The sequence below is a fragment of the Vombatus ursinus genome, unplaced genomic scaffold, assembly GCF_900497805.2.
Source record: "Vombatus ursinus unplaced genomic scaffold, bare-nosed wombat genome assembly UNPS02014782.1, whole genome shotgun sequence".
In the NCBI taxonomy this organism is placed as follows: domain Eukaryota; kingdom Metazoa; phylum Chordata; class Mammalia; order Diprotodontia; family Vombatidae; genus Vombatus; species Vombatus ursinus.
The window spans coordinates 1,318,382-1,334,934 of NW_020954560.1; the positions used below are offsets into that span (position 1 = coordinate 1,318,382).

At 40.9% G+C, this 16,553-nt stretch overlaps 1 protein-coding gene across 5 annotated transcripts in view; it reads right to left on the reverse strand.

Moving 5' to 3' along the window:
• HAO2 (hydroxyacid oxidase 2) overlaps positions 1-16,553 on the reverse strand; it is a 50,685-nt gene that overhangs the window by 28,624 nt on the left and 5,508 nt on the right. For 2 of the 5 annotated variants that reach the window (XM_027866724.1, XM_027866721.1), the window contains exons 2-3: positions 5,357-5,423; positions 3,772-3,896 (exon numbers count right to left, since the gene is read on the reverse strand). The exons of 2 other annotated variants lie outside the window; for them this stretch is intronic. The gene's annotated coding sequence lies outside the window, so the exon portion shown is untranslated. Of the gene's footprint in view, positions 1-3,771; positions 3,897-5,356; positions 5,424-7,698; positions 7,739-16,553 lie in introns of those variants that run through there. One more of the 5 variants, XM_027866722.1, reaches the window with a different exon arrangement.

Genomic DNA, 16,553 nt, shown 5'->3' on the forward strand with positions numbered 1-16,553 from the left:
AATAAATAAATAAATATAGTCTTTCCATGTTTTTCTAAAATCATCGAACTCATCATTTCTTATAGCACAGTAGTATTCCATCACAATCATATACCATAATTTATGCAGCCATTTCCAACATAAAGATTTTTTTTTCCTTTTTCCGTAATGATCTTGGGAAACAGACCTAATAGGGATATTGTTGGGTCAAGGGCATGGGCAGTTTTATCTCTTTGGATATAATTCCAAATTGCTCTCCAAAACGGTTGGATTAGTTCACAGTCCTAATTTTTCCACATCCCTTCCAACATTTGTTGCTTTCCTCTTCTATCAATTTAACCAATCTGATAGGTGTAAAATGATATCTCAGGATTTTTTAAAATTCACATTTCTCTGATCAATAATGATTTTGAGCATTTCTGGCTTCCATCTTTGAGAAAGAAGATGAGAGAGGCCAACCCTACTTCAGGTTGCTGAAGGAAAAGACTCTGGGAAGACATGAATAAGGAAGAGTATTAGACTGCCTACCAAACTCCAGGTCTACAGAGCCATCGTGCTGATCTCATTGTTGTGTGCTTATGAAACCTGGACAGTATACCCATGCCATGCCAGGGAATGGAATTGCTTTCATATGAATTGCCTTAGGAAGATTCTGAAGATCATCTGGAAAGATAAGGTACCGGATGCTGAGGTTCTTTCTTGATCTGAACTGCCAAGCATTCAAACTCTATTGCAGAGAGCACAACTCCAATGGGTTGGCCACATTGTTTGAATGCCGAAAGTACATTTGCCTAAAAGACTATAAGGCAAGCACTCACATGGGGATCAGAAGAAGCGATGCAAGGACACTCTCAAGGTTTCTCTGAACAACTTTGGAATTGATTGTGAGACATGGGAGACACTGGCACAGGACTGCCCAGCATGGCATGCCCACATCAGAGAAGGTACTGTGCTCTATGAGCAAAGCAGAATTGAAGTTGCTCCAAAGAGACTCGAGATGCGCAGATTTAGAGAATCCACCCCAAATGTGCACATGGGCTATTTGTGCTCGATCTGTGGTAGAGCCTTCTGAGTTCATATTGGTCTGATCAGCCACAGTCAGACACACAGTATGCTTGATTCCAATACAGTGATGTCATTTTGGTCCTCTCTGAGAACAAAGGATAACAACCAACCAACCAATAATGACATAGCTATCAGAAATTAGATGGAATCCAATTTTATTCCCTAGACTAATAATATTTAAGAGATCAGGTAGATATAATTCTACCCTGCTACCCTTTCTCTTAGAGGATAGCAGAGTAGCCTCAGGCCCCAACTTCCTGCTTCTCCTCCTGGCAGGAATTAGTCTCCCTTGGAGAAGTGTGGGAGAAGAAGAGGCTAGAGATGTCTATTCTCCTTCCCTTTGAGCCCTACAATGATAGCCCTCACCACATGGGGTGTAGGTCTCTCTTCCTACAGACAGACAGGCACACACACACACACACACACACACACACACACACACACACACACTACTGGCCAACGATTCTGTGATTGTGAATCGAATCCTTTTTCCATTACAATGTACTCCTTTCTGGCTGATGCAGTGTTGGGCTTCTAGAGACTTTCACAATCTGGCTCCAGTTGATCTTTCCAAGATGATTTTAGAAATTCCTGTCCTGTACTCTACATTGCAGCCAAAATGGCCTCCTTGCTCTCCCCACTAAGCACAACAGGGCTATCCCTCATGCTTGGAAAATTCGTTCTCCCTCCTCACTTCCATCTTTTAGGATTCTAGTTCCCTCCAATATTCAGCTCAAATTCTGTTTCCCTTTCCTGCTTCTCCTGCTGTTAGTGCACCTCTCTTTGAAATTTCTTTTTAATTATTTTGTATAGATTCTCCATTTTCTCATTTGCATGCATGTTGCTCTCTGTCCAAACCCCAGAGCAGAATGTAACTTGAGAATCAAGGACACCTTGGTTTTTATCCTTGTATTCCCAGCCAGAATACAGTGCATGGCACATAACATTTACTTGATAGATTCTTCCTGTGATATTCTAGTGTGATATTCTCATACTAGTTTCGTTGGATTAAAAACTTAGATACTTATTGGACAACAGATGTCCCAATAGGGTCAATGGGTCAATCTCTTATTAGCCACTTCCTGAAAACAGCCTGGGTATCCCGCAGAATTGCAAATGAAAGACCTTGTCAGTGACAGAAATATGTGACTTTTGCAAAACTTATCAAGGTCTGAGAGAAAGGAATGCATCAAAGGCCAGGAGAATGGAAAAAAACTGGAGGCAAACATAATAAAGAACATTTGACATATATATCACAGAATTTAGGATTTAGAGCTGAGAGGGACTTCATAGATTGTTATACTACCTCTGTGACAATAGGCAAATTATTTAACCTCTCTGGGCCTCAGCTTTCTCCTCACTAAAATGTTAGAATGGGGTGGAGGGGATAAGTATTTATATGTCTCACACTTTGTTTTCCTTTTCTTTTTCCCCCTAGCACCTAGCACAGTTTCTTCTACTCCCCTCTCATATCCTAGAGAGAATGAAGCATAGTATAAAAAAGGATTGAAGGATATTTTTCAGGACCTTGTTGGGTAAAGCAAATGGCACTGAGACTATTCAAAGGATTGGATCTATAAAGGGAGTTTACCAAATGACTGGCCTTTGACCATGTGGAAGCTGTGTATCAAACAAGACTCTTCATCCTACCTTGTTGAAAGAATGAGTTTTCAGTATCTCATATCCCATGACTACTCTTACTCTGCAGACAATGAGAAGGGGCTGGGTACTTTGTGCCCAAGCAAAGCTATGACTGGGAATTCTAACATTGGGGACAAATTCAGTTGAGAGTGTGTGTGTGTGTGTGTGTGTGTTTATTTGTGTGTCTAGAGAGACATTGGTTTGCTGACATAAAGAGTCAAACTATCCTATACTTTTCATCAGGGACTGAAGAAGTGACATAACCAGGGAAGGGAAAATGGGTACACTGTATTTTGTATGTACATGTGACCCTTCTTCAGACCCTTTCCTTCCTTTTCTTTTCTCTTTTCTAATGTTTCCTATCATGCCCTAGTTAAAAAAATAGAGCTGACAAATTTCACACCCTAAGTTTCATTTGCTATTTCAATATTAATGTGAAGAGATATGAGAGGACCCCCCAACTTGTCCTTGGTAAAAGTGGAAGGCCATAGATATTACACATTGCACATATTTTGGGAATTTTTCAATGCATCAATCAATTGTGGTGACTTTTTTTTCCTCTTCAAAAAATACTATTTGTGATATGGGATGGCTTTCTGGGAAGGGAAGGAAAGGGAAGGGAGAGGGATACATAGTACATTATGGTTACATAAGAAACAAAATATCAATAAAAACATATAAAAGAGAAAAAAATAAACAAATATAGCAATAACTTCTAAAACAAAATAAAATAAAAACAATTGCTGATTTGTAGCCCCACATGGTCCTATTCTTGAGGTCACAATATACAGTCTCTTTTACCAGTAACCTTTCTACAATCCCAGGCTTCCTCTACATGTGTCCTAGGCATGGAGGGGGAGATCTTCTCCATTACCTGTCCCATGTAGGCTTACACCTGAGGGAAAGTGAAAATCAGTCTTCCTTGGGAGTGTCCTTCCTCCCCCTACCCCCAGTTTGATTTTTTAAGATTGGATTCTCTATAGCTCCAGGAGAAGCCCTCCCAGAACCCAGAAGATCTAAGTAAGGGGAGTTTCCTGTCCGGCCTGCTGTGATCCATGTCACTGAGAAGATAGACAAACTGCAAACCTGATTCCTGTTTCTGTAGTGGGAAAGGGGCAGTGGCGCCCAGACACAGCTTGGACTCCTCTAGCCGTACGCCAGCCAGCTCACTGCGAGATTGTGTGGGAAGCTGAGGATTTCCTAGACCAGATCTCAGAAAACAACAAAAAAGTTAATTGTGTTTAATAGCCTGCCTTTTTTAAAGCGTGCACTACTTATTCCAGAAGTTAATAAGTGATGAAACCAGACTGAAGTTTAATTTTCAAATGAACTTTGTCTTGCTGTGTGGAGATATTCCAACTTTCAAAAAAGCAAAGAGAATGGAGTTCATGGACTAGTGAGCTTGACTTTGGTTCTTAGGGAAAGTTCTAGAACAGTAAAAGTTAGTAAAGAGATGACTTCCCTAAACATCTAGAGAAGAACGTGGTGATCACAAAGGGCTGGGCCATCTTACGTCAAGGGCAGGTCATGGCAGATTAACTATATTTCCTATTTTTTAAAGTGTGATTAAAGTGGGGGAATAGGGGAATATTCTAGATATAACGACTGAGATATTAGCAATGAATTTGCTAAAATAAATCATATTGCCACGTGACCCTGGGCAAGTCACTTAACTCTGTCTCCAAAAAAAATTCATATTATTCTTACGGAAACAGTGGAGAAATGTAGGCTTGATGGTAGTATAATTAAATAGATTCAGAGCTGGTTGAATAGGTGTTACTGGTTTTAATGTCTCCAGTGGAGTGCATCTTTGATCTATGTGTGGGTCTGTGCTGTTTAATATTTTACTAATTAACAACAAAAGGTAATATTTATGTAGCATTTTTAAGATTTGCAAAGCTCCTTGTAAATATTATATTATCCTCAAAACAACCCTGGGAGGTAGGTGCTATTATTATCTTCATTTTATAGATGAGGAAACAGGCAGACAGAGATTAAGTAACTTGCCCACTGTCATACAGCTAGTAAGCAGGCAGGATTTGAATTCAAATCTTCAGGATTGTAGACCTAGCACTCTATCCACTCTACCACCTTGCTGTTTTTAGCACTATCCAAGTGTTAAGGACTTGGATAAAGACAAAAATCTGGGAAGAGTAGCTAAAACATTAGATGATGGGATTTTTAAAAATACTGACAAATTGAGCTGACTCTACAGAGATAAAGTTTAATAAGAGATAAATCTAGTCTTATACTTTCAAAAACCAACTTTACAAGTGGAGGATAGAGGAAACACAGTTGGAGAGCAGTTTGTCTGAAAAAAAATGTGAGGGTTTTAATGCATTACAAGCTCAACCGGAATTAGCTTTGTGACCCAACAGCCAAACAAAGCTTAGTGCGATCTGGGACTAGATAGAGACTAGGTTTTTTGTAGGGGTGTGCTGTAACCTACTTGAATCAGCTTGAGAAAAGCTGGTTGTTCAGTTTTCAGAGTAAACATTATTCCTTAGAAATGTAAATGCTACAAATCTGGGCTTGATTTATTGTTTTGTTGACGTTCTAGACTTACATGATGCAGAAAATGTTAATGACTCAGATTACGCTTAAAGTATGTGTGTAACTCTTACTCTCCCCTCCCCTCCCCTCCTCTGCCTTTTGGTTGTTAAACACTTACCAACACACCCCTGATTCTAGTTCTGCTGTACTCTGGTCCAGTTACGTCTCAAGGATTGTGTTCATTCCTAGGAAGGACATTAATAGGCTAGAGAATGTCCAGAGTAGAGTTACCAGGATGGAGAAGGTGAGGATTAATTCACAGAACTGGGGATGTTTATCTTGGAGAAGAGGAGACCTATAGCTCTCCTTAAATATTTGAACAACTGGAATGGGGAAGATGGATTAGATATGCTGTTTGTTTTTTGTTTCATACCTCTCCTGACTGTACTTCTGAATCTCCGGATTTTGCCACCATGTTCCTCCTCTCCTCCCTGTTCCCTTCACCTTCCATTCCTTTTCATAACAGATAAATAAACAAGACTAGATATGACTTGCTCAGGAAACAAAGGAAACAGCTTGGCATAGCAGAAAACAAACCAAAACGGTAGACTAGGAGTCAGAAGACCTGAGTTCTAGTCTTGGCTCGGCTGCTAACTGACTGAATGGCTATGATCTCAGTTGCTCATCTGTGGAATGAGGGCGTTGGTCTGGGTGATCTTTAACTCTCATGATGTATGATTCTTTGGGTCCATGAGATCACATAGCCATTCTGAAGAGCTGGTCCCTATGTTCATGAGACTCATTTCCTCAACCGCCAAATGAGGTCATCGGACTCTGAAGTTCCCTTTTAATTCTAGACTTCTGACTTATTTCAGAGGGTTATTGTGCACATAAAATGAGAACACACACACATAAATGCTTTGTTTATGTAAAGATTTTTTTTTTTTTAACACATCTCAAATCATCATCATCGTTGAAGATCACCTGATCTTCAATCAAAGATCAAAGAAATCACCAATGGTTTTCTGGCACTAGTTCCAAATCACTTTTCTTATAACCACTCGGGAATAAAAGGAGAGAGACAAAATATTATTATTCTCATTTTTTTTAAACAGATAAGGCTGGTTACAGCCCTGGCTTAAAGGAGCCACTGACCTCTAAATTTCATTTGCTTTAGAGTTTGACTTGGGCTTATTCGAACGCTAGATGGCAATATTGCCTCAGAAACTTGGCCCGAGGCGTTCTCAGGGGCAGGCTTCCAGGAGCCTCCTTTTATTATTTTCTTAACCTTTTTTTGTTCAGTCGCATGCAAGCATCCCAGGAAGCAGAAGCCATGGATTTTGAGGGCCTTTCTATTCCCCTCTTTACGCATTCTCCTTTTCTGATGTGGAGAGCATTTTCCTGCTCCCCCTTCCTTCCACGTTGGGTCCTCCATGAAGGGCTCAAAGGGTCATAAATCTAGACCTAGGAGGGACCTCATGAGCCATTTTACAGATGAGGAAACTGAGTCTGCGAGAGTTTAAGTGACTTGCCCAGGTTGAAACAGCGATCAAGTATCCGAGGGAGGACTTAGAACCAGGCTTTCCTCACTCTAAGTCCTGTGCTTTATCCACTGTGCAGGAGCCAGGTTAGGGACCAAGGAAGACCTCCCTTCTTCCGTGGTTCTTTCCATTGTCCCCAGTATGTTTATAAAGGTCACCCAGTGGTTCGGCCTGGGGTCAGGCAGACCTGAGTTGAAATCTGGCCTCAGACGCTTGGGACCCTGAGCATGTCACATAACCCTTTTGCCTCAGTTTACTCATCTGGAAAATGTAGATAATAATAGCATCTACTTTCTAGCCTGGGCAGGTGATGTAACCCTTTTGCCTCAGTTTACTCATCTGTAAAATGTGGATAATAGTAGCGACTTGCTGTGAGGATAAAGTAAAACAACATTTGAAAATATTTGCAAACCTTAAAGTGTTGCATAAATGGTAGCTATAGCTATCATTAAAATGAATGGCAAGGGTGCACAATGGTAGAATTAGGGCTGGAAGGGACCTTCGGGGTCATCAAGTCAAACCCCCTTTCTTATGTAGAGGATACTAAGAGCTAGAGAGGTTCTGTGACTTACCAAGGCTCACCCAGTAAGTATCTAAGTAAGGTAAGAACTGAACCCAGCTCTTCCTGATGTCAAGGCTAATAATGCCTCTCTCTTTCACTATACTGCCTCTCTAAAGGAGGCTTCCACTCACATAAAGGTCTATGTAGTCAAAGAGTCAAACCTCTCCTTCTCCCTTGTTCTTCTCTCCTTATGAACTTTCCATGTCTGTGTTTTCTTCCTTCTGGGCCTTCTACGCTCACAGATTTAGAGCTGGAAGGGAACTCAGAGGTCATTTAGTGGAGTTCTCTCATTTTACAGATGAGGAAACTGAGGCCCAAAGAAGTGACATGACTTGTGCAAGGTCACACGGGGGTAAATGGCTAAGCCAGGATTCAAATTCAGGTCCTGTGACTTCAAATCCCACCTCAGATACTCACTAGCTGTGTGACCCTGGGTGAGTCACTTAGCTTTTCTTGGCTTCCATTTCTTCATCTATAAAATAGGGATAATGACAGCACCTATCTCACAAGGCTTTTGTAAGAATTGAATGAGATAATATATAAAAAATGCTTTGCAAACCTTCAAAAGCAAGAGAAGTATTAAAAATTCCTGTGATGAAAGGGTTGGATTCTTTGCACTTTCAATCAATTATGTGACTGTAAAAATGTGGCTTCTCTAGAATAACATTTGTGAACACTTTCCTGTTACTTTCTTATATTTTCATCAGGAACAGTATGTATGTAGTTTTTTTTTCTGTTAAAATTTTGTAAGGGTGAGGAAAAAATGCTTAAAAAGGGTCTATAGTAATTGATATTCTTTTTTTTTTTGGCTAGGCAATGGGGTTAAGTGACTTTCTAGTCACACAGCTAGTAAGTGTCAAGTGTCTGAGGATATTCTTTTTTATCATCCTTTCTGGATAGTTAATCCATACAGTATTTTTCCCAGTAGTTTGGTAGCTTCTCATTTTTTTATAGATCTTGAGAACCAATCCTTTGATGCCCCAACCACTGTGTCAATGCAAGCCTGGACCTCTTCTAAGTATACTTAATTTTTCTTCAGTGTCATTGTTACTTCACATATAACATATTGGGGACTGATGTTAAAGTCAAATGTAGTGACTCTAAGGTTATCGATGAAGAAAATAGCTAGCATTTATAAAGTGTTCTAAAGTTTACAAAGCACTTCACATATTTTAACTCATTTGATTCTTACAACAGTCTTATGAGGTAGGCGCTATTATCATCACCCTTTTACAGATGAGAAAATGGAAGCTAAGAGGGTAAATGACTTGGCCAGGGTCATGAAACTAGGGAGTGTTTGAGTTAGGATTCAAACTCCAGTCTTTGTGACTTCAAGTCCTGTGCCATAAACACTGTACCATATGTCTGCCTAGTAGTTTGTTATACGAAATATGGCAGATATTTCCCATTTTGGGGATTTATTTTCCTCTTTCTAGTTTCTTCTATAAATTCCCTTTAGGTTTTGTTGCTTAATCTCATGCCAGATTTTCAACAAACTCATTTTTCCTTCCACTGTTTCTCACTATTTTATGGGCCCATACTGCTCATAATCTTGGGATATCCTCCTCCATTTGGTTTCACAAACAATTTTATGTTTTATGTTTTAAACCTATGTTTCCCTTGGCCACCTTGTCTTTTTACTTGGCAAGAAGATCAAGTGTTTGCTGGCTGAGGCCATTTCTATGTTGTGGAAATGGCTTTACATCAGTTACAGTTTCACAGGAAATGGTGCTAGTCTAGGTTGATGTTTGCCCACATAAGTTAGACTTTAATGATTTGAGTTGGTTGTGGAGTTTGTCACAAGTTTTAATAGAAGGAAAGAATTGAGCCTCAGAAGATGGTACAGTGGAGAATCTTGGACTGGGGTGGGAGAAGGGTCAGGAAATCTTAAATGCTAGTCTTGGCTCTGGTACTAATTAGCTGTGAGACCTTGGACAAGTCCCAACTTTTCTGGGTCTGAGTTTCTTCATCTTTAATGTGAGGGAGTTAGACTATGGTATCCATAAGGTTCCTTCTACCTCCAAAGTCTCATGAGTTTATTAAGTCTAGACCACTCAGGCTATAGAGACATATCATCTAGGTGATGCTATGGAGAGATTGCTGGACTAGGAGTCAGGAAGACTTGAGTTTGAATCCTGCCTCAGATAAATATCAGCTCTATGACTCTGGGCAAGATGTTCAATCAATCAACACTCATTTATTAAATGCCTGATGTGTGTCTGGAACTATGCTAAATTCTAGGACTACAAAGAAAAAGCAAAAACAGTTCCTGCTCTCAAGAGTTCACTCTAATGGGGAAGACATTGTATATAAATTCAATTCAATTCAATAAACATTTATTAAGCACCTACTGCATGCTAGGTACCATGCTAATCTCTTGGGGATACAAATAAGAAAAAGAAAGTCCCTGCTCTCAAGTAGCTTGTAATCTAATGGGGGAAAGGTAACACACAAAAGAAAGCTGAAAGAGGGGGAAGGGGACACTAGGATGTAGCCAGGGCAGGCTCATGATCTTCTGGGGAGTCAAAACTAAGCAGAGCTACTGATGGAAAATGGAGATACCTGGAAAGTTCCTCTAAAAAGGAAGCCTCTGGGAAGTCTTTGTTACTCTACCCTCTAGTCCTCCAATCAGAGGGGAGAGGTAACTGAGGGTGCCAAGAAAAGTGTTGAGTATGAAAAACCAAGTCCCTTAGTGTGGTGATGAGATTTCAGGTGATTAGCCTATCCCAGGTGAGGTAGGATGTTCCTTAGAATCACCCAGCAAAGCAGCTGATGGAAAATGGAGAGTTACCATCAAAACACACACGATACATACTAAATGATGGAAGAGGGTTAGAGGACATGACCCTAGCCACTGGGAGGACAATGAAAGGCATCCTGGAGGAGGTGACACTTAAGCTATAAGCTAGGGATTCCAAGAGCCTGATGTAAGAAGGGAGGATGTTCCCGGCATGGTGGACAGCCAGTGCAAAGGCACAGAGATGGGAAATGGAGTGTTGTGTGAGAAGAATATCAATTAGGCCAGGATGACTAAATTTCTTCTTTTGTGGAGGTGGGGTAGAATGGAAGATGATTGGAAGGGTTGGAATAGGCCAGGTTGTGAAGAGTTTTTAAATGTCAAAAGACATTAAATTGGACCCTGGACTTAGTAGGGAGCCCTTGGAGTTTATTGGATGGGGAGTGGGGTAGGACATTGTAAGATCTGCCTTTTGGGAAAATTGCTTTGGTAGTGTAGAGAAGGATTTACTAAAATGGGAGAAACTTGTGGCAGAGAGACCAATTTAAAAGCCCTTGGTGAAATGAAATTATTTAAAATTAATTACTAGTTAATTATTTAAACATCCAGGTGAGAGATGATAAGGGTCTGAACTAGAGTAGTGCTGTTGGAATGGAAAGGACAGGCCTCTACAAGAGATGTTGAAGAGAAAGAAATATAAGATTTGGCAACTTATTGGATATGCGGAATGAGTGACAGAGCAAAGAGCTGAGGACGATACATAGGTGGCAAACCTGGGGAATGGAGAAGAGTGGTGCCCTTGACGGTAGCAAGGCAGTTCAGAAAAGGGGAAGGCTTGGTGGGGGGCTGGGGAAGATAACGGTTTTTATTTTGGGCATGTTGAGGCAGAGATGCTTAAGAGATACCCAGTCTGAAATGCCCAACAGGCAGTTGATGATGTAGGACTGGTGCTCAGGGGAAAGACCAGTGCTGGATATATAGCTCTGGGAATCATCTGCCAAGAGATGATCGTTGAATCCATTGTAGCTGATAAGAATCTCCAAATAAGAAAGCATAGAGAAAAGAGTGAAGGGGACCTAGGACAGAGATTTGGGGGACAAACCTAGTTAGTGGATGTGGCGTGGGTGAAGACCCCAAAATGCTGAGAAGGAATAGTCAAATAGGTAGGAGAAACAGGAGACTAGTCCAAACACCCACAGAGGAGAGGGTATTCAGGAGAAGGCATTCAAAATGTCAAATTGTTTCCTTTTTTCCCTAGGGTTAAGTGACTTGCCCAGGGTCACACAGCTAGTAAGTGTCAAGTGTCTAAGGCCAGATTTGAACTCAGGTCCTCCTGACTCCAGGGCCGGTACTCTATCCACTGCACCTTGGTGCCCCAAAATGTCAAATGTTGCAGAAAGGTCAAGAAGGATGAGAATCAAGAAGAAACCATTGGATTTGGCAATTGAAGGATCATTGATAACTCTGGAGAGAACAGTTTCGGTTGAAAGATGGGTTTGGAAGTCAGTATGTATTGTGTTTAGAAGAGAGAGTAGAGCAAATGGTGGCACCTAGTGTGGATGTGTTGTTTTATTTCTCCCTGAGGAGTTTAGCTGAGAAAAGGCAGCTAGGTGGTGCCATAGTGCACAGAGCGCTGGGCCTGAAGTCAGGATGACTCGTCTTCCTGAGTTCAAATCTGACCTCAAGGAACCCACACCAGCAAGTCACTTAACTCTGTTTGCCTCAGTTTCCTTATCGGTAAAATGAACAGGAGAAGGAAATGGCAAACCAATGGCAAAACCAATGATAACGAAGAGTCAGAAGTGACTAAAATGACCGCACAACAGCAAAACAAAAGCTGAGAAAGTAGCAGCATACAGGATAAAAACTGGGGAATTTTTTCCCTGAAGGATGGAGCAGTCATGGGTATTTCTGTAGGCAGCAGGTAAGGAGCCTATAGATAGGGAGAGAAAGTGGGGATGATGGTGGGAGTAATCTGGAAAAGATATGGATATGGAAAGATTTGTCTTGGCAAAGAGAAGGGCCATCTCTTCATCAGAGACTAGAGTGAAGGCAACAACACTGGGTGGGGGGCAATGTCAGAGAGATGTGAGTCAAGGAAAAGGGGTAAGTTTCAAAGAATGGCCTTAACTTTCATTTTTCTGTGAAGTTTGAGGAGAGGTACTCAGCAGACAGGTTAGGGAGAGGAAGTGGCATTGGAGGCTTGATGAAAGAAAAACAGATTTGGAATCACTGTTGTGATGAGTGGAGGTCAGTTAGGGAGGAAGAGTGGCATTGTCTTGCTATAGTGAAGGCCCAATTGAGGTTAGCAGGCAGAAATTGTAGTGGGTTTGCTCAAGCAGGGTTTTATGATTTCTTTTCAGTTTCATTTTGCAGCCCGAGTTAGAGCAAAGGAGGAAGAAGGTAGTAATATTCCAGGGTTGGGATTAGGCAAGATATGATCAGTGAGAGGATAAGAGAATAAGGGATCCAAGAGTAGAGGATGGCATATAATGGAATTGCTTCAAGAGGAGGCCAAGATTCAGAAGACAGGAGAGTTAGGGCAGGAATCAGAGCCTGGAGGAAAAATACTGAGGAAAGCAGGGATTGGAGGCCATGGTGAACATGAAAGGAGGAGTGTCAGATCTGCCTGTTAGACTGTAAGTTCCATGAGGGCAGGGACTGAGTCTTGTTTAATCTTTGTATTTCTCCCAGGGTCTACCTGGCACCATACTTGGCACACAATACACACTTAATAAATATGCGTTCAGTGTTTGTTGCTAAGTCATATACTACTCCCTGGAGTCGGTGAGAAATTCTGAAAGGTTGCCTTAACTTGGTTAGGTCATAATCACGTCCCAACATCATGTAACATGATAAAGCAACAAGGGTCTAATTCAGGGGTGGGGAACTTGAGGCCATATGCGGCCTTCTAGGTCCTCAGGTGAGGCCTTTTGACTGAGTCCAAATTTTACAGAACAAAACCTTTGATTAAGGGTATTTGTTCTGTGAAGTTTGGATGTAGTCAAAGAGCCACCCTTGAGGACCTAGAGGTCTATATGAGGCCTTGAACCTGCAAATTCTCCAATCAGTTCCCTTGAGTTCCTTGATGCTTTTCCCCCCAAGGCTTCCATAAAATATTTGCGCCATAGGGACATCCAACAGAAATGTTTGGGGAAGATGATGAAGGGAAATATTATCCATCAATCACTGATTGAAGGAAACCTTGGAAGAATGGCTCTTTGAAGACAAAGTTGACCAACTGATGAACAGATATGGTACTAACTGAGTTCTTGCTAAGTTGCAAGGACTGTGCCACTGGGGCAAGAAGGTGGCATGGCAGCCATCTAAGCTAATGCCATCTGAAGTGATGTTAATAGTGTAGCATCATTGACTCTTAAAGATGGAGGAGACCAAGGAAGTCATCAAGTTTAATATATAAGAAGCCTGAATCCTGAAGGCTTGACAGGTGATTATCCAGCAGTAACCTGATGACTCATGTTGAGCTTGTAGTCAATTAATACCACCTCTCCCACCCTCAGTCTTTATGCTGGTTGTCCATCTCTCATGTCTTATACTGTATTTATCCTTATTTCATCTTCTTTGATACAGTTCAATGCTTTATGGCGTCCAGGTCGCACACTAGATAGGGTACCAGGCCTGGAATCAGGAACACCTGAATTCAAATCTGGCCTCAGACACTTACTAGCTGTGTGACCCTGGGCAAGTCACTTAACCTTGTTTGCCTCAGTTTCCTCATGTGTAAAATGAGCTAGAGAAGGAAATGGCAAACCTCTCTGGTATAATTGCCAAGAGAACCCCAAATGGGGTCATGAAGAGTTGGACACAACTGAAAATGACTGAACAATGCTCTAGGAGGAAAATGTAGCCCAGAGATTAAGTGACTTGTCAAAGGTCACACAGACGATAAGTAGCAGAGCCAGGATTAGAAGTCAGATCTTGGGGCAGCTAGATGGCACAGTGGTTAGAGCACTGGCCCTGGATTCAGGAGGACCTGAGTTCAAATCTGGCCTCAGACACATAACACTTACTAGCTGTGTGACCCTGGGCAAATCACTTAACCCCATTGCCTAGCCAAAAAAAAAGTCAGATCTTGTAAGTCCAAATTCAACGCTTTCTTTTGTACTAAGTACTTTGAAATTTTTGGATGAAACATTAGGTGATAATTAGAATAACTGACATTTACATAGTGCTTTGAAGTTTGGAAAATACAACATATATATGTATATAATTTCACCTATGTTACATGTATTATCTCACAACAATAACTTTGTGACCTTGGTCAAAGCACTATTTTGCGGACGAGGAAACTGTGCTTCAGAAAGGCTAGGTGATTTGCTCATGGTCAGACAACTACTAAGTACCAGAGCATTTGAACTCACGTTTCACTAATTCTAAGTCTTGCATTCTGGCCATTACATATTGCTATTTAGGAAACCACAACAACATTTTCCATTATTTTTATCGCTTTGAGTTAATATGATTTCATGATTAGATGGCCATGATTAATATTTTTGTTGATTTTTGAGGAATTTTAAACCATATGAAACTTTTGAGATTAGAAACATTTCTTTCATGTGGTCTTTTACTTCATTATGGAAAAGCAAAAATGAGTTGCTAATGCCATGGTGAATTAAGACTTGATCCTGTTTTGAGGTTAAACTTATATTTCGGAAGAACTTTAGAATGATTTTAAGGCAGGCGTGCATGGGATTTATTTCACTGCAGTTTTAACAAAGAGCTACATTCTCAGATGCTTTATACCTTGAACCTAAAAAAGGAGCTGAAATGCAAGAATTCCAGAGCTGGCAAAATTGAGATCAAACCCTAAACAGGTGTGGCAATTCCATCTTCATCCTGCCCAAAGTTATGATAATAACATGAATTCATTCATATTGTCAGTGGTAGGTTTTATTTTTAAGGGGAGGGGAAGAGAAAATTTAAAAATCACCGTTGAAGATTTACTCTTCGAGATTTACTCTGATTGTTTTCAAATTTGGCTCTGAGCCTAGGGGAGAATTAAGGAAGTCACCTTGTCTAATCAAGCAGAGAAACACATTTCCCAGCTCATGGTCTCAAAATATTAAAGGTTGTCCATCAACAATTGTGACTGAGCTTTCTCTGCTGTTTTGCTCTCACCAAAAAAAAAATATTCTTTTAACAGGTAGTAAGAGAAAGGAAAGAGGGAAGGTGCTCTCTGTGTATCTGTTAATGGTGGAGGGAGTGATAATTCCCCTTCCTAACCTCTTTTTCCACTTTCCTAGGAAATGATGTTCAGGGTAGATTAAAGGTACATCACTCTGGGGTTCTTCCAGCACCAGAGAGAATAACAGCAGGAAAGAAAAAGAGTGGATAAAAGTTGTGTCGTTATAATGGGAGGAAAACTAATCTAGGGGTCAGAAGCCTAGGATGTCCTAGGACTTAGACCACAATGAGTCACTAGGGGTTTTCTGCTCTGACCTCTCTCATTTTGAACATGAAAAAAATAAAAGGCCCAGAGAAGTGATGTGAGACATGGGATCTACTTCTCACTTTATTATTGACTAGTCGTTCTAGTGACTGGGCCTTTCAACTCCCTGAGTTTTAGGTGATCTCTCTAGCCTTAACGTTTCACATTTCTCCAGCACAGAATAATGCACAGAACTTTGGACCTGGAGCCCAGAAGACCTGCATTCTAATCGTGCCTCTGACATTTAAGGAACACGTGTAATCACATGCAAAGTATATATTGCATAGGTAAGCACCAGCGTTATTATCTGACTACATGTGTAACTGTTTCTGTAGTTTTTCCTGGACATCTTAAGTTAGTCTGGTCACTTGTCCGAATAGCACTCATCTTTTGTGACCCATTGACCTTTCTGCCCCATACCGCTGACAATTGATGGCATTTGGCTGATCATAATTCTCATAAGAATTAGTATTAGTTTCCTAAATCTGAGCTCATAGAGGGCTCAGGTCTCCCGGCACTGTTAGTAATCCTCGAGGTACTATATACAGAATCTTTTTCATTTAAAATGTCTACTTCTGGGGGCAGCTAGGTGGTGCAGTGGATAGAATACCAGCCCTGGAGTCAAGAGGACCTAAGTTCAAATCTGGCCTCATACACTTGACACTTACTAGCAGTGTGACCCTGGGCAAGTCACTTAACCCCATTGCCTAGCCAATAAAATAAAATAAAATGTCTGTTTCTGAATCAATCTGGGTTAAGCCAACTTGGTATGACTGGTAGGAGGTCTCTTATCTCTTTGGCTTAGAGTCCATGGAGATGAATGCCCATCAGTCCCAAGTAACTTATTTTATTTTATTTTTTGGCTAGGCAATGGGGTTAAGTGACTTGCCCAGGGTCATACAGCTAGTAAGTGTTAAGTGTCTGGATCCAGATTTGGACTCAGGTCTTCCTGACTCCAGGGCTGGTGCTCTATCTACTGTGCCACCTAGCTGCCCCTCTAAGCAACTTATTTGAGATGTTCTCTGAGATCATTCATCACAAAAGGTTTTTTTCTAGAGCTTTCTCAGAATAGTCAGTTGTTGACCA